This window comes from Coloeus monedula, assembly GCF_965178545.1.
Source record: "Coloeus monedula genome assembly, chromosome: 5".
NCBI classification, from domain to species: domain Eukaryota; kingdom Metazoa; phylum Chordata; class Aves; order Passeriformes; family Corvidae; genus Coloeus; species Coloeus monedula.
This window is the reverse complement of record NC_138785.1, coordinates 51,409,234-51,427,822: the sequence shown is the minus strand read 5'-3', so window position 1 is coordinate 51,427,822 and position 18,589 is coordinate 51,409,234. Positions and strand designations below refer to the sequence as shown.

The window sequence follows — 18,589 nt, the reverse complement described above, 5'->3', positions numbered from 1 at the left end:
ACAAAGGTCCTATTTTTCATTGAAGATCTCTAAAACTGTAACAGAGAACAGATTGTTCCCTAATATCTTTCATTCAACCCTGTTTGTGTTCCTGCAATTCAAACACATTATTCACAGCATTTAACTCCCTCCTCATCTTAATCCCTTAAATTTGATGAATATATCAGCATTATTTTCCTCACAGAAACCCAAAGCCAATTTATAAAACAGTAAGACTTGAAGACCTTCAGATACAGTGCTATAAAAAAACATTATAGTAGAGTCCAAGTTTTGTTGTTCACATAAAACTTTATTCACATTACAAAGTAAAGATGTAAAGGACAGAATGCCTGGATGAGTGACTGGTGTTGCAAGTTATGACTATTTTTCTTTAACCTATAAAGCCTTTTCTTTTAAATACAGTCTTGTAGATGTAAAACCAAGAGTAATATAAGTGTACAGGAGTACACTAGAAACATCAGCAATGCTGACCCTAAGCACAAAGGTCCATCCCTGAGATGGCACCAGCCCGAAATGCCAAGGCTGCATGCTGCTGCCCAAGCTCAGGCACATTGCTTCTGGCCCTGAGCCAGATGGCATGAAACCAGCTCAGATCTCTTCCACAGTCACAGCACATTTATGTGCAATGCAGATAATCCTTCTACAACAACCAAGTGCGGAAGATGGGAGGGGGACATGATACTATTTACTACAAGAAAACTTCCAACAACACTTGGCTGAACAAGACAGCAAATTTCCCAGCATTATTGCATTTGTATCTTGCCATAAACACCACCATGCAAAGTCAGCTTGCTTCCAAGCGTTAAACTCAACAAATAAAACCTACTTAAGGAATTATACTCATTTACATATCAAATACTAACGACCACTTTATTGTTTTAACCCTTTTCTTATTCCTTCACTGATGTTAAAACTTGTTTAAACAAGTTTCATTTTCTTACCTTCCCATGTTTTTGCTGCATGTTGGCTACAATTTAGTAGAAACAACCATAGGATTGTAAACTGTGTGTTTGGAGAGATGGTGGAAGTGGATGTTGTCTGCCCGGACTTTAGTAAAGCCTTTGATACCATTTTCCACAGCATTCTCCTGGAGAAACTGGCTGGTCATTGCTTGGATGGGTGCACTGTCCCTCAGGTAGAAAACTGGCTGGATGGCTGGCCCCAGAGACTGGTGATGAGTTACATCCAGCTGGCAGCCAGTCACGAGTAGTGGTACCCAGAGCTGAGGATCAGCTCTGTTTAATATCTTTGTTGATGACCTGGACAAGCAGATGAAGTGCATTTACAGACAGTCTGCAGATGACACAAGTTGGGAGGGAGTGTTGATCTGCTGGAGGACACAAAGGCTTTCATAGAGGGATCTGAACAGGCTGGATCAATGGGCCAAGGTCAGATGGACAAGGTTCAACAAGGCCAAATGCTGGGTCCGACACCTGGGTCACAACGACCCCCTGAAGCACCACAGGCTGGAGGTAGAGTGGCTGGAACGTGGCCCAGTGGAAAAGGCCCTGGTGGTGCTGGTCCATAGCCAGCTGAAGATGAGCCAGCATGTGCCCAGGTGGCCAAGAAGGCCAATGGCACCCTAGCTTGTATCAGAAACAGTGTGGGTAGAAACACACCAGGAACATCATGAACAGGGCAGTGATTGTCCTGTCCTCAGCACTGGCAAGGCCGCAATTCCAGTACTTTATTCAGTTTTGGGCCCTTCATTACAGGAGAAACTTTGAGGAGCTGGAGCATGTCCAGACAAGAGCAGAAAAGCTGGTGCAGAGTCTGAAGCACATGTCTTATGTGGAGCAGTTGAGGGAGATGCAGCTGTTTAATCTGCAGAAAAGCAGGCTCAGGGGATCCTTTTCACAAGAGAGCTGAAGCTGAAAAGAGGTTGCAGATAGGTAGGGACCAGGCTCTTCTCCCAGGTAACAAGTCATTTGACAAGATGGAGCAGCCTCAAGTTGTGCCAGGCAGATTTATATTGGATATTAGGACAAATTTCTTCACGAAAGGGTTGTCAAGCATTAGAACAGGGTGCCCAGGGAAGTGATGGAACCACTGTCCCTGGAGGCATTTAAAAGACATGTAGATGTGGTTCTTAGAAATAGGGTTTCGTGGTGGACTTGACAGTGCTAAGTTAACAGATGGACTGAATGATCTTGGAGGTCCTCTTCCAACCTAAATGATTCTCTGATAATGGGTACCATCAGCACACTGTATGCAGAAACCAATTAAGAGCTCTAAAATATTTGACCTATGCGTATAGAATTATTGACTAACGCTCAAACACAATCTGATCTTGCTTGAGGAACTTGCATGAGGAACACCAAGGCAGCACTCACACACTACCTCAAACTAACATACACTCTGTTATCTGGTCCAATCTTCCAGTTGTTCCTCAAGTTATGTAATTTTTACAGAAAACTTGTCTTTATTCAGCTGCTTGGTTTTTCCTACACTCCTGTTTTCCCCTCTCCATCTATATGTATCTATACATGTATGCACCAAGATCTTAATATGTGAATTACAAGCAGGCATAAAGGCACCTTTTTTTTTTATAAAATCAAGGACAGAAATCTGAAGCTCTGACCATTTTCATTAAAAAATCGTCATGATAACTTTGATTTCTAAGTGTTTATTTATTACTGTTACAATGGTTCCTTGCTTTCACATTCTGGCTAAAATCAGCTGTGGAAATGACAGAAGAAAGGGTGGGGTTTTTAACACCATAAACTTTAAGCCAGAACAGAAGCAGGAAGTTCTGGAAGTTTCACAGGAAAGCTGGTCAGTTTAGTTTTATTGCTGGAAGCTACCTCAACATTTCTTTTAACATTTGAATAGAGAACAGATATGAATCTCTGAAAATTAAGGTTCATGTGCAACAAAATCAAAGCAGCACATGAATGGGTGTTGTTATCAAATTGAACTCTAATCACCATCAAGCTCACCACATACAGGGAATTTGGTGTGATGTTTTATTTAATAAAGTGATACAGCCTCAGTTTGTCAAGATAGTGACTACACATTTTGAGTTAAAATAACACATTGTGGGACATTAAAAATTACTACTGAACTATCCCTTTAATGCTCCTGAAAAGTTTTGGCTACTACACAGAAATACTTGGAAAGCTGTATTTCAAATCTTACACTTTTCCAGTCATGTACTTAGAGATAGTTAAGTCATAACAATCAATTTTGGATGGGAGGTACTGGAAGTCAGTTGGAAACCTGGGCTGAGCCCCCTCCTCACACAGCTCAGAGCAACCGAGAGCATCTGCCAGCTGCCCATCCATCTCGCTGCATGTGGGACTCCCTCTCCACAAGTTTGAACTACTGTAAGTTTTTACACCACAGAATCAAGCACAGAGTTTCATCATTACTACTTAGCTTTAATTCCAAACAGTTGCTATTTAAAAGTTAACAGGATATACATGTGTTTATAAAATGTGGACTAAAAAAATAAAATAAAATAGAGCTCTCATGCTTGAGTCATTAGAGATGATTTGTTTCTTGGCATAAAGCTAAATAAGGAGGGAGAAAAGAACAAGAACAGCTGGACAATATCCAGCTTTTTAATGCCTCTAAAGCAACTGACATTTACTGGCAAAAGAAGAAAACACTTCAAATAATTTCAGCCAAAATAATTTTTTCTTCCTAATCCTTAATAGCTGTAGACTAACTTATCCACCTGAACTGCTCTCCATTCTTTGAACTAGTGCACAATGCACAGTAGTATCAATGTGGATGTGTTTTACGAAATTAATTCAATGCTAAAAGAACCCGCACTGGACTGCTCTGTGGCTACCACTAGTAACTGCCACACAAACCCGAACTTCTCCAAAGTAACATGGCCAACCACAATGGGAACACTGGTGTCCAAGAACAGGTTTCTCAGTCAGTAGTTCCTGACGCATTTTAAATGAAGTGTGCTTTGCACTGCCCACCCGACCAAGGAGGAAGCAAGGACTGCCACATGCAGCACCCCAGGCAGCATGGCTTTGCCAAGGCAACCAGATGACGGGCAAGTGGTGAGATGCACACATACCAAACCCTGGTTGGGAGACCAGCTGCAGGGGTGAGTGTAAGGGCTCAGTGTGCACAAGAGCAAAGATGAGTGGCAACCTTTCTTTCACATCCTTGTCTTTTGAAGTATCTCACAATGCAAAGAACTGAAAGGAAGGCTGCAGCAGAGAGAGATAAAAGGTAGGACCCTCAGAAGATGACAGTTTCTGATGTAAAGCAGTATCTGACAGGACCATGAGGAGTCTGCAGAGAGAAATAAGTGACATGAAAGGACAAGAAATAAAACACCAATGGATTTGAGTATTAAAAAATGTGCCCTAAATGCAAGCTTTTAAGCTAGCTATAAAACCTCACAGTATTTTTAACTAAACCATTAATTATAACATCTAGAAATGGACTTGAAACAGCTCAGCAAAAGGTTCAAGATGCAGCCATGGTTTAAAAAGCACAACCTCAAATTCCATAGCTTTGCATAAACAGAACTAAGATGAAGAGCAATGTTAGCCTAATTAATGTCTTCTAGAGAACACTAGTGCAGATTCCTTTATTGTAACATGCTGTGCTAGTCACTCCAAAAGGTGCTGCTAAACCAGACAAGGTTACCTCTTTCAGAAAGAGGTAACAACTCTGGCTCTGGGAATGGAAAAACCCTCAAAATACACTGTGTTCCTGAACAATCCAAATCTGCTGAAATACACCCAAGCATGATAAGACAGAAAACCATTTGGAAAAGGAAGCCTGGCAGTTTCTGCTTGCGTATACAAAAGAGCGTGTGAGTATACAAATACAAAAACTAATTCCAGCAGGTCATGGAAGTCAAGTATGGAACATTTTATGTGAGGATCAGGATCAGGAGAATTGCTCCATCTGTGCCAGGTTTATTATTAAGATTCATTTATCAACAACCTTAAAGGCACAGGTCTATCTCTAACCATTACCATGATAAATCAACAGTGGGAGAGATTACCCCATAAAACCCAGAGACTGTTCTACTTTTTTCTCTGGAAACATACAACAGTGACACCTCATAGACAAGGTATTGAAAGTAGAGGGACACAGGGTCTGATCCACCCTGACAATCTCGCCCAGTCTCAAACAGCACCATTCTATCTGTCTGGCACAGACAGAGCTCATTCCACAGTGGGTCTGGCTCTGGTACCAGACAAAAGGAGTCCTAGAGAGGAGCAGTAGTACCTGCTGAAACTGGAACAGATTTTGAACTGAGAAAGGGTAGATTTAGACTGGATATAAGCAAAAGATTTTTATTATGAGAGTGGTGAGGCACTGGAACAGATTGCCCAGAGAAGTTGTGGATACCCCATCCCTGTAAATAAATGTTCATGGTCTGGTTGGATGGAGGTCTGGTCTAGCACACAATAAGATGTCCCTGCCCACAGCAGTGGGGTTCTTGGACCAGATGGTCTCTAAAGATCCCTTCCAATCCAATCCAAAACATCCAATGACTCCATGATTCTACTTGCCCTATAATCTCCTCTCTGCCTTTCCTGGCTACCACCCATGCAAAGCACACCTGCTTGGGAAAACAAGAGAGCACCAACCAAACAGTGCCAAGAGACAAAAAGATCCAAGGTACACAAAGACAACTCTACAGAAAGCCATAAGGCCCTGGACACTGATCCTCAAGCAAGCAGGAAGGACAGCTCCACACGAACAGTACGCAAGGGCCACTCAGAGAAATGCTTAACTTCTGCAGAGCTGGCTACCTCTCCAGAAGGAAAAGTAGCTCTCCTTTGAATGTTTTCTGATCTTAGACCTACCTCTTCCATAGTTCTAGAATATTGACTAAAATGACACTTCGGTGCATTTTCCATCTGGAGATTTGTCAGACATCTATCCCAGCCACAGAGCTCCCCTCTTCCTCATCGCTCCACACATAATACAAACAACAGAACACCCCCCATAAATCGTGCAAAGTTTAAATTGTTTCAGAAATTGCATGCTCAGCATCTGGGAACATATACATTTCTTAATGATTTTCTCAGTACTGCCTGTGCTGCTAAAGACTTTTCAACCCATTCACCTCAGGAAGCATATATTTAGCATGAGCAAAGATCTATTTTTTCGGAGAAAAAATGTCCTAGCTTGAAGCTTAAATAAATCAATGTCCCTAAGATTAAAGTATCTTGCTGCCCTCAAAACAAGTCCAGAAGAATTTCTTTCCAGCTGAAAAAGATACGTTTTATGCCTTTTTCTGCCATTCTGTAAGCAAAAAAACTGTGATTACATTTTTTTTGGTGTTCAGAGTTAATTAAGTAGTTCTTGGAGACCATCGAGATTTGTTACACTATCTTCATTTCTATTCTAGGAAAGCAACCTGTAGTGTTGTCCCAGTCATTGCTTTTCCAGGATGTTAGCTCCTCCAGTGGGTAATCTCTTCCAACTCATCCAAATTCTATCTTCTCCTCAGAGTCTCCTTTTGAAAGTCCCTTTGGCCCAAGACATGGTCCCAGGAAAAGTAACCCATTCTAATCTGTACAAGACCACTCACTTTTCTCCACCTACTGAAGACCCAGACACCATCGCTACCCAAACAGAAGATGAGGGCCAGATTCTCTCACTCTCCTGGTACCAGTATCACGAGATTAAGTCCTTAAACATGAGGAAAGCCTCTCCGTGTTTGGGCAAAAGCTCAACAGTTACCACCCAACTATCCACCAAACTGTGTTTTAATAAATCCCAGTGATGGATGGAATATTCAGTAATGGAGCTACAGGACTGCCATGCCAATGATGGAGCTGCACACATATAATCACTGTAAAATACTAACAGACATGCAGCTTGTAATTTCCTTCCTTTTTTCCTACCTGTCCCCACAGACAAGGGAAATACCAACACTTAACAAGTCTGCCTCGTTGGAAGATATGACTGCCATCACCGAAGGAGATGCAACTGAAAATCCTCCACTATTCCCCCTCCAAACTCATCGACTCCAGTCATAAAAAACACATTTCACTGCTTGCTGCTCTGCTCTACATTCACGTTTGGGCTCTGGAAGATTTTACTCTCTGGGAGACCAATCACTTCACTTCAGGTAACAGCCTGCAGAAAAAGATGGCTTGTCCAGATCTATAAGCTTCACATGTATGTCGAAGGTGACCACTTAAGATCAAAGCAAAATAAAGCCTTGAAGGGAGCAGTGCATGTATCAAGAGGCCAGTTCCCAACAGCTATCTGTACTCAAACATACAACGGAGTTGCTCATCACATAAGCCTATAATTAGTGGTCTCCAGATGAAAATAGGAATTTAATTTAAATTCTTCCAGAATAGCCAGAGGCTTTTTGGTATTTTCAGGATGTCATTTGGGTGTCTGGACTTTTACACAGCCTGAAACAAAGAAAGAAAGATAAGGAAGTCTGATATACAGCCTGAGCACAAAATCTATGCTTCAGCATCCATGAAAGGATGTTTCTGCAAAAAGCAAAGTGATGCAAACACAAGCAGGACACCAATGGGAAAACATATGTGACTTCTGTGGCAAATTATACATCACTGCATACAATATTTCACTGTGGGCAACACACTAGAAGGAGGGAAAGCAAAAGAAAAAAAAGAAAAGGTGGGGAATAATGGGGGAAAAAAGCACTCAAAATGAGAACATTTTAACTTTCCTGGAATCCCACCCACTGCAAGGACACAAGATGCTCATGGATCCCAGGCCAAACACACTCCTGAGGAGCCCTGTTAGTCCTCTCCAGAAACAGTGTGGAAGTTTGCTCTCTCCATTACACTGGAGTGAAAGTCCCCCTTACACAGCAACTCTGCAGGTAAAGTGGAGGGAACTGGAACCACTAACACCCTGGCATGAAGATGTCAGAGCTCAGTCTCTCAAAGGAGGGCCCCAGCCATGAGGCAGCTGTCTTCTGCAAATGCTAAGAGCCAATGCTTCCATTCAGACACATGCCATATACTAACCCAATAAGTAAAACCCAGATTATTTTTCCCCAACTGTTCCTTCCAGCATACTTTGTTCAATGGAAAGAAAACTAAAACCTAGAGAAGTTGTTGTTTTCATTAATCTCTGCAGACTCACTGCAATCATAATTGGGCAGCCTAACTGCTCAGATTATGCCAATGATTCAATTGCACTGCAATACAAATAAAGATATCTGCATAAAGTGGGCTGCAAAGTACTACATATAAAAACCTAATGAAGTTATACATTTGTGCATCATTACCCTTTCTAATAGAGTTTGGAAAATAGAAGGCAACATACTATTATATATCATGTACTATTATTCACATAAGTGCCTAAATTACAGAGTTTTGGGAGATACTAGTTATATGCTTATTAAAAAGTCATTTATTTCATTACATAATACACAGATTTCTTTCAAGATTGAAATAGGAAACATGAAAGCGACATCTGAATAGCAAGTCTAAATTAAAAAAATTTTTTGCTGCCATAACAACAGCTTTTCCCTTCAGATTTTGGTTTCCCGTCTCATACTGAACACAGCAGGAGGAGAGTTTCTGAACTCTAATTCATGCTCTTCACATTTATCATCTTCTTCTTCAAAAAAGCGTGCTTGAGTACAAACTGTGACAGGAGTTCACAACTTCTCAGAACACTGTATAAAATTGTTCATGCCACAGAACTACAAAGTTAAAGGACCTGAATAAATCAGGTTTAGACTAAACATTTACACTAGAGGCTCTTGGGGGCAAGGGGGAGGTAAACGTCTGCACCAGATAGAGCAGAGACACAGAAACCATTATTTTAGAAGCAGAGGACACCCACAAATGTGCCAAGAATGATTAGAGGTAGGGATACAACCAAGTTAGCCTTTGCAGCACTTGTGATGGAAGCCTTGCCCACCTTGCACACACACAGGAAGACGCTGAGTAGCTGTGAATCACATATCCCTTAATGAAGGCCTGGTGATATTTCACACCCAGCTATCACTTTTTGGTTCTCTTCCTTCTTCTTTTCACCTTGTACCTAACTGATTACAGGCTTGGCTAGCACTGGAATTTGTTCAGCTTCACAGTACACTGGCCAGGGAACTCCACAGAGGGGCTGCAGCAGTGTCAGTGGCCGTACAGAGCAGTCAGCCCCCAGCTGGGGAGGCAGGATCCCACCAGCCCCTCCTTCAGCAGGGGAATGGGGACAGGGACTGATGTCAGGGCACAAAGGGTACTTCAGGTCAGCTGACCTCTGGAATCAGCTGCTCTTCAATAAAGGTTTTCCCACCCTGTGAACACTAACTTCCAAACCCCAAATTCAGGGTTTGATGAGCCTACCTTTTCAGAAGCAATTTAATATCAAAAATGGCTTTCTAAGCACTCCCTCCCTTCTCCCTCAAGGGATTTCACAGAGCTTCAGGGAGACAGAAGAAAACTTCCTCTCAGAATTTAAATATAAATTTATATTCAAAACAGACTTAATTCCTAAACTGCAGTGTGTTTTATGTGAAGGGATTTGTCTTTATCATAGAAACCACAGCTGTTAAAACAGTGTCTGATAGTGCTTTTCTCTTATCATCACTATTCCTTCATTAACCACAGTGTGTATCTTTAATCTTAACTGTCAAAAAGAAGCTCTGAAGTACTGAGTTATACAGCTTCTACTTGAGTTAAGAAGGCCATTACCACCCTCACATCAGAGACACATAAACCACAACTACCCCAACACTGCACTACACTGAAGTCACATAAGCAACATCTTTCCCAAATTGTTCTTTTAATCATTCAACATGCACATCCTCAGCTAGAAACACCAAGCAGGATGCAGCCCTCCTCCACAACCAGCTTTTACAACCAAGGATGCCACACACTGTTTTTCATAATAGGAAGAGGTAACACCAAGTCAGAGTGCAGCTGGCTGCAGTGAGATGCCTGTTACTCTTCCTTTGACTTCTCCACATACTCTTTTCTCCTGTGCTCAGTGATGTGGGCTTGAAGCTCTTGAAAAAGAGCATGAATCTAAAATTACACTCTACATTTAGTCTGAATGGGTCTTTGAAGGTTTTCAAGAGATTTCTTCTGGATTCAACAACTAGCTTTTGGAAGAGCTAACAGCAGCACCTTTCTTGTATCTTGTACAGATGGGATGGCTGTACTCACATCTAATCCCCAAACCTTCACTTTACAACCTCCTCCAGCTTCTCTGCCTCTCTGCCTTAAATCTTCGGAAGTGCAGGGAGTCTGAAAAGAAATGGAATAGAAAAAAATTAAAACCAAAACGAATTTTTGCCTTTTCTTTCAACCTGTCTTAAAAGAACTCTTAAGTTCATTTAAAATTAAGAGTGCAGCTTTCAAGGCATAAAAAACGTTTCTTAAAAAAAGAACTTTTACAATGAGAAAGGAGTTGGAACAGAATACCTCAATATTAATGGTTTTAAAGAGCTGAACAGGAAGTTCATGAAAGGTATCCTTAGCCATGAACACTTTGTGGTTTTCATTGAAATGTACTGATGTATCACAACTTTGGCTGAACTTCTAACTGCACATATTTCAGGGCATTAGGTAACTTCAGAAAAGAAGTCCTCTCAGCACCAGGGAAAACTTCTCCATTACAGCGCTGCCTCTCGTGTTCCATTGAGCTGGTGGGCTTTCCCTACCTCGGTGGCCAAAAAAGACCCATGCTGGGAGAAGGGGATGATGAAACACATAAGTAACATCAGTCAGGGTCTAGACAGTGATTTTCTATGCAAGCCTTTCCATGCCGTGGTAAAGACAGATTGAGAAAAGGTGTTGAACTGTAGCTAAAGGCACTCTGGAAAAACAAAACACCGCAGCAACGGGAGTCGGGCCAAACACAACTGGATGTGTTTGCAAACCCTGCCAGGAGCATAATGACCATTGTAAAATGTAGCTGTCCTGACAGGGCAAAGGAAAAATGCTCCCAAGCACATGCTATTCAAAGCCTGTGACAGCTTAGGCTGCCAGGCTGCTAATTCCTGCTGTTTGTAAGTTCTTAAACAATCTGTTGACTAGTCTTTCAAGAAGAAATAGCCTGGCACTCACTCGAAGTCTTTTCTTCACATAACTATCCGTAACAAAAGAAGAGTTGACCTGCAAGTAAGCCAACAACCAGCCAGAGGAATTTCCCTCCTGCCAATTCCTGGATGTCACACAATCCCTGTAGATGTATTTACCATGCTAGTTATCATTTACATGACCAAACTCTAGCTTGCAGCTGGCACTTTAACAACAGTGCTAAGAATCCAGGTGGAGAAATTTCCCCAGGGACTATGGAAAGCCCTTAAGGGCACCTACATATCAAATCTATGACTCGGTAAGAAAAGATAGATGTGTAACTATTTTACTACCAACTGAACAATATTACTCAAGATACGTCCCTCCACTTTTTCCCCCAAAACACGTAAGCGCAGTTACCAAATATTTGAAACATGCAGGAATCCTTACATAAACTAGACATTAGAGCATGTGTTAAATTCCCCAGCACTGCCAATGTAGACAGATCCTTTCATGATTAAGCACAAATGGTTATGCAGGAACTGAAGGCAGGCACCTTCATGGCAGAGACGCAACATTCATAACTCCTTTGTTCTCATGTCTTGCAACACAAACCATCTTACTAGTCGTTAAATACTATGTTTCCATATAATTTAAAAATTGTTCCACAATAAAGTGTTTTCTAAATATAATGCTTTCCTCTACCAACACTAAAAACACTGCTTGAATTAGGCACTTTAATATGACCAGGGAGGCTTAATAGAGAATGAGGTGAATTTAACAGCAACCTTTAATTATTTAAATTAAATAATTTCCCCCCTGCTTGGGGCAGGGGGGGAAATTAGAACTAATCAGCCACAATGAACTTTCCTATCCATTTCAACCTGGGGGAAAGTTTTACATCAGGAAAGTGTTTGTTAATCTTTCTCTCTGGTCACACAGGGACATGAGCAATGCTACTACAGGTTACCCATCGGGGAGGGAGGTGTTCTGCCCAAATTGCAGCCAAAAGGTAGGTCTGTACAGAGAAACCTCAAATAACACTGCAAGTTTACATCTGCCTTGGCAGGGAGCAAAACACAAAAAGGGAAACAGGGAGAGATGTTTATGGTCCAACCCACCACAGAAGACTGAAGCATCAAACAGTACATGTGCTTACAGCTCCTCTGCTCTGTGCCACAGCTTCCCCGACCCTCCCGTTGCATCATGTACAAAACCCATTAGTAATTGTCTGCTTCTGTGCTCCTGCCTTCAACACAAAGCCGTGCATTTTTTGAACGCTGCTTTGTATCAAACCCACTGCAGTCAGTTAGGCATTGCTAAACACTTTTGAGTCCAAACACAGCTACCCTACTTCACAATATACTGCAGATTGTTTTAGAAGTGGAGGAAAGGAAAAAAGCAAGGTCAATAAATCTTTAGCTTAGGGCAATGTTACCTTGTGTTTTGCAGCTGCTCTATAGAAAAAACTATGCTTTATAGCAAAATTTAAGAGAAAGTTTTTAATTAAAGAATATCTTGATCTCAAAACTTCACCAATCTGATTCAAACTCCAGTTCCCTCTCATCAGATAAGTAGTTTTGGTTTATATACCAATTCTTTAAAAGTACCAGTTGAACTGCTAGGACTAAAAGCATATATCTGAAAAACAATCCTGAAACTACAAAGGTCTCACTGTCTGCCAGGAAAGAACATCAAAAACACGCTCCAGCTTGGCTGGTGCTTGGACACTGCCAGCCTAAAGCCAAAGTGTTCAGAGCCAGATACTCCAAGTAAGAGCGAAGCTGTCTCTGCACTCTTCAGTGTGCAAATGACCCAATGTCAAGACCCAAACTCCAGCCTGGGGAGAGAGAAGGCATAATTTCCTACAAACAAAGTGACATGGCTTTCAACTGTGATTCAGGCCCCACTTATATCAGAGGGAAGTACTTCAGCACATCTATTCTACTAGCACAAGTAGGCCAAAATCAAAATAATGAAGACATTAAAGTACGGCCTAAAACGCAAAAGCAAAGCCAAAGGAGCCACATATTGCTATGCGAAATGAACACATATTTTCCTGGCAGGTAAAAATGTTTTCCCAGAACATCAAAATCCCTGCCACAACTTAATAGCAGCATCCCAAACTATTTAGATCCAAAGGTTTTTTAGGAATTTTGGAAACAACACCTTTTACAGAATTAAGACTGCATAATGCCATGTTTAACTCCTGACCATGAGTGACCCAAAGTTAGCACTTCTCCTCACAGTCCATCTTACCTTACTTGCGCCAATTCCAATGGGTTACTTGCAATTAACATACCACCTATCAGTTACAAGGGTGGCAAATGTTTTCCTTTAGAGAGGAAAAGCTTCTTTTCTACACTGTTATTTGAGTCTAACACGGGATAGATTGTACCACCTGTATAAAAGGTTCACCACTGACTCTCTACATAAAAACTTGAATTGCTGCCATAAAGATTTTAAATACAGTAGAGTATTTAGAGAGGTCAACCCTCATTCTTGCTCTATCATCTTTTCTGTTGACCTTACAGAGCTGCCTTGATTTGTCATGCAGGTCTGCAAGGAACAAGAAGAGACACTGCTTGGACCATCACTCCCTGTCTTCATGGGTTGGAGATGGCAGCCCCTAACTTACATACCATGAAGTGGGGACAGCTGAGAGCAGGCAACTCCTAGCACTGCTCCTAGGTCTGCTCATCCTTCTCCAGCACTATGTTCAAAGATAGAAATCACCCACAGTAAGGCTACATTGACATTTAAAAAGATCACGGAGAGGAGATGTCCTTTGGTATTTTTAACACAGGAAATTTTTAACACATACAAACTAAGCCCCAGACCTGGGGGGTTTCAGGTCACACACAACATGACTATGAACTTTATAAATTCAGATAATGATAGTATTTATAAAATAGAAATGTATTATGCAACCCTCTGTATTTAACACACTATTACAATTATGTATGCAGTGAAGTCCTTGCCAAAGCTTTTGCAGCAAGAAAAACCAGAACTCTACTGAAGCTTTTGGAATTCACCTCCTAGCAGCCAAATAGGAAACTGCGACCACAGTTTGGGAAACCATATAGCCACAAGCAATTCAAAGCCCAGGAATTATAGAGCATTTTTCCCTTTCCCCCGGCTGAGAAAGCCAGTCCAGTCATCCTTCGTGCCACTTCCAAAGACAATTAGCAAAATCTGTTTCAATTAGCTTTTCCAGAGCTATGAGCACAAAGAGTACTGTACAACTTCAGAAAGAAAAGGTGAGATCAAAAACAGGCAAACTGAGGCAGAAATGGAAAGGAGGCAGGGAAAGACCAGATAAAGCAAGGGACAAGAAATCCCAAAGCATGTCCCCCCAAAATGCTGGGTACCATGTGGGGTAAAGCCAATGCTTGTGTTCAGAACAAGGAGCCTTATTATACCAAGTTGGATTTCAAATTATCCTTCTCACTTCTCATTATCAAAATGATTCATTTCTTCCTAGACAAGACCTCCACAGTACACAGTATAATGGCTCTACTTCTTCTGTATAATGGTTAGATACATCTGCATATCTGCAACATCTTACTTAATACCAGCAAGATTAATGCACGTTTTGAGCATTCCTAACTTCTGGTTGACAAATTTTTTGTGGCAATATCCCACCCCTAGTCTTCCCCAACCTAGGCGTCTCCTTTGCTCCTCTATTGTTTCCCCTTTAGTACAATCCTTAACTGCTTTGTAACTCTAACAACTGCTACAACAAATGTTTTATTAAAGACCAGATGAAATTAAAATATTTTTCCTAACTCACATTTTAAGGTAGGAAAAAGAATATAAAGGATCATTTACTCTGACATCGTCTACCAACAGATTAACTTACGCTGCATTTTGTCCCATTTTCCATACATGGCTTTAACCATTCTTTCCTTTAATATCTGTTTTAAAACTTAACAGACTGACTGTTTCTTCTGTAAACACACAGTGGTTCAAACACACCAGGGCTGTTACCATTTCAAAAAATAACTTTTACACATGTTTATATTCTATTAGAGCCAAATCAAGAAATATCCAAAGAATGAAAACACAATACTTCATTGGTCAGAGCAGAGGTTTAAAACACCATCAAGTTCTCTTTCACAGAGTCTACAAGAAAGATGGAGAAAGAGGATATAGCGACAGGAAAGCAGGAAATGGCTCCAAGTCAAAAGAGAGTAGGTTTAGAGTAGATATTAGGAAGAAATTCTCTACTGTGAGGGTGGTGAGGCACTGGAACAGGTTGTCCAAAGAACCTGTCAATGCCCCATCCCTGGCAGTGTTCAAGGCCAGGTTGGATGGGGCTCTGAGTAACCAGCTCTAGTGAAAGGTGTCCCTGCCCATGGCAGGGGAGTTGGAACAAGATGAGCTTTAAGGTCCCTTCCAACCCGCGCCATTCTATGATTCAATATGGAGAATATAAAATATGTTTAGTCACCCAAGAAAATAACAGCTTTTCCTACAGCTTCTGTTTCACTTACTCCAAGAAGTAGCAGTCTGCTGAGAAGGAAAAAATCAAAGTTCGTGTTTTCCCTGCCAATATGAAAAGTCACCTCAAGGAAATCCACATTTTATGCAACAAAATATACCTATTAATTTCTGGTTTTTATATAACACCTAGTACAGAGCAACAGCATTGCTATCTCTGTAACCACCAGTAACCACCAACACTGGGAATTAGTCAAGCAACTAATTGCAGACAAGCACAATTGTGTCACAGGCCTTGAGAGGAGGTGTTAAGTCACTCCATGCTGGGGAAGGGACACATGAGACCTTTCAGCTCAATTGGCGGCTTGAAGTGCTCGTCCTCAGAAATCCCGCACTGCTGTACTGAGATAACAAGTATATGTTTGTACAAAGGGGTCAGTGACGTGAAATTAAGCCACCAAATTTCAACCAATTTTGCTATCTGAGAGCATGAGAATTAATTCATCAGAGCAAAGCTCTACTGCTTACACATTCTAAGTTTATTTGGAGCAGCAATTTATGCTCTGTATGCTGAAAGGTTACATACACGTGACAGTCTTAATAACAGTCGCTCAAAAATTCACACAGAAAGATCCCAAGTACTATTCCCACTATGCCTGCCTGGATGCACAGGCAGTGTGTAACCCCCCTTTTATAGCACTAGGAAGTGTGGCACACATGTAATTAAAGCATCAGAGCTCCTTAATAATAATAATATGATTCCACGTCTGATGGTTGGCTGCAGCTTAACAAACAGAAGAGCAATTAATGATTTACACAAAACCAGGATGGAGGCTAAAAGCAAGATTTGTTTCCTCTAGACAAAGACAAAAGGACCCAAGTGATAATGATTACCTGTGAATATTCAGGAAAACAGATCATCTGTGATAAAAGCAACCTCAAAGTGTCTGGTATGCTATCATCACCCCTAGCTCCTATTTTTATCCTCAAAAAACAAAACAAACAAACAAAAAAGAATTGACTAGTTTCTTTTGTATTACCAATGGCCCGACTCAGAAAAATAAGATGGTAATTACTCCTCCTTTTAAAAAACACCTTTTCTTCTATTTAATACCTTCTTCTGCCCTTATAATATGGGCCAGCAGTCAATTACCATCTCACAGGAGTAAAGTCCAAAATATGCCACTTGCCTGAGTGGTGGCATCAACAGACCTCCTTTGGCAACACAATCACTGCTAACAGGTAACTTGCATCCAAAGTTTTTAGTTCAAAAAATTAATACAGTTTAAGAAACTCATCTATCACAATCAGTATTCGGGGGGAAACCCCATCAGTGCGGTAGGACCTAAACACAGCATCTACCTACGCAATTTCATTTAGAATGCAGGAAAAAAACCACAAGACTTGCTGTTCTCCCTCCTCCCCTTCCCCTGTGATTCATTTCTGAAGACAAAACTTCTCATTTCTAACATACATGAAATGTTCATGCTTGCCTGACTGGATGTGGAAAGGAAAGTACAAGAAGAGTAACTGGGTCAAGGGAGCAATTATCAAAAGTTGTATTAATGTGGAGAAAACCATGTGACAACAGGAAAACCAGCAGATCTAAAAATGCCCGTAGGCATGCTATTTCTTAACTCTGTACTCAGAACATCTAACTGAAAGCTGCCAATCCCATGCTAACATTACAAATACTTTCCTTTTATCTTTGAAGATAAATGTTTTAAGAAAAAGGTTGTTTTAAACACAGATATTGTTATAGCATGAAAAAGCATGGAGCAAATGAAGGAAATGAGCTCTTAAAGCCTCCTAACACTACTACTCTTCAAAAGCAAGAAGTGAACTTCCTGATCTTGATTCTGACAATAAGCTGCTGTTCTAAAGTAAGCTCAGTTTCTGAAGCCATTCCTGGTGGCCCTTAAGATAACAGCACTAGACTTAGACTTCCCAGTAGAGCTGCCCTTTTTTTTTTAATACTTGCTCCCCATCAGAGGGTATCAAACCCACACTGTCGTTTCACTGGCAAACCTCAGCAGACACTCAGTAAAACCAATCTACTTCAGCTGCATTACTTCACCTTGTAAAATTGTGAACTTCTCTGGAATTCAAAGTCCTTTGCTTCAAATTGAAACATTTTATCAAGATATTGTGTTGCTTTCTAGTTATGGCTAAAAACCTCGACAACACCCATTTCCAAAGTACTAATAATTTTACTACCATTTCCTGTATGGTGTGCAGATACCATCTGAGGTAAGAAAGTATTAGCTCCACAAGAGTCAAGCCTTCATGTGTGCACTGCTCTGTTTCAAAGAAAAGGTTCTTTCACCCACAGCTTTTGAGAGAGGTAGAAACATGGCTAATCAATGAGCCTGTCACACTCAACTTACAAGCCTTTGGAAAACACTAGTTTTTAATCATCCATTTTTACCAACCAGCTGTGGCCACTTGACAAGATTTGCACAGGGTCTCTCACAGCCTATTAAAACTCCCTGTTGTGCTGTGAAAGCATTTGAGGTAGTTTATGCTTCTGAATTAGAGATAATAAAAGCTACAGACACTACTACATTAACAATAGCCAAGAAAATGCAAAGGAACATAGCTTGTGCATGAAACTCCCACATGGAAACTCCAGTTTCTGCAAAACAAAACACAATTATTCTCAAATTTGGGTACTTAGAATCTGACAGGATAAACCCTGGTCTGTCCTTAAAACAGATGAGGGGAGAAAAGAATAAAACCTAGAAAACATTTTTAAATGCATTTATATTGTACTTAGCACAGACTATGCCTCCCCACTGCTCCACAGAGGAGTTTTATATCAAGGTTAGTGCCTAACTCCATGCAAATGATTTAGGCTTATTTTGCTGTTGCATTTTGCAGCCAATCTCATCATCTAGCTCCTCTGTGTAATTAAAATTCCTCTTCATCTGTTTATGTACTCGTTCCTGCCTCCACCTGAGCCCTCTGGCAGGTGCCTTTCCTGAGCCAGCCTTTGGGAGCACCAGTATCTATCTTCATTTTGGAATTGCAGGGTATGTGTGTCCTTAGAGCATCTCCTCTGTCAGTTTTTAAAATCTCTTCAAATTCAGTTTCATCCTCTACCTCATGGATCTAGAATTTCAACACCTCATTTCAAGCTCACCTTGTGCAAGGAGGATTCACATCCTGCCATAACAGCACATTGCATCTAC

The 18,589-nt window shown here is 41.0% G+C and overlaps 1 protein-coding gene across 10 annotated transcripts in view; it reads right to left on the bottom strand.

Moving 5' to 3' along the window:
* The window catches only part of APBB2 (amyloid beta precursor protein binding family B member 2), a 169,936-nt gene that overhangs the window by 142,446 nt on the left and 8,901 nt on the right, over window positions 1-18,589 (bottom strand). For 8 of the 10 annotated variants that reach the window (XM_082282138.1, XM_082282139.1, XM_082282141.1 and 5 more), the window contains exon 1: window positions 10,101-10,184. The exons of the other annotated variants lie outside the window; for them this stretch is intronic. The gene's annotated coding sequence lies outside the window, so the exon portion shown is untranslated. Of the gene's footprint in view, window positions 1-10,100; window positions 10,185-18,589 lie in introns of those variants that run through there. 10 annotated transcript variants of the gene reach the window in all.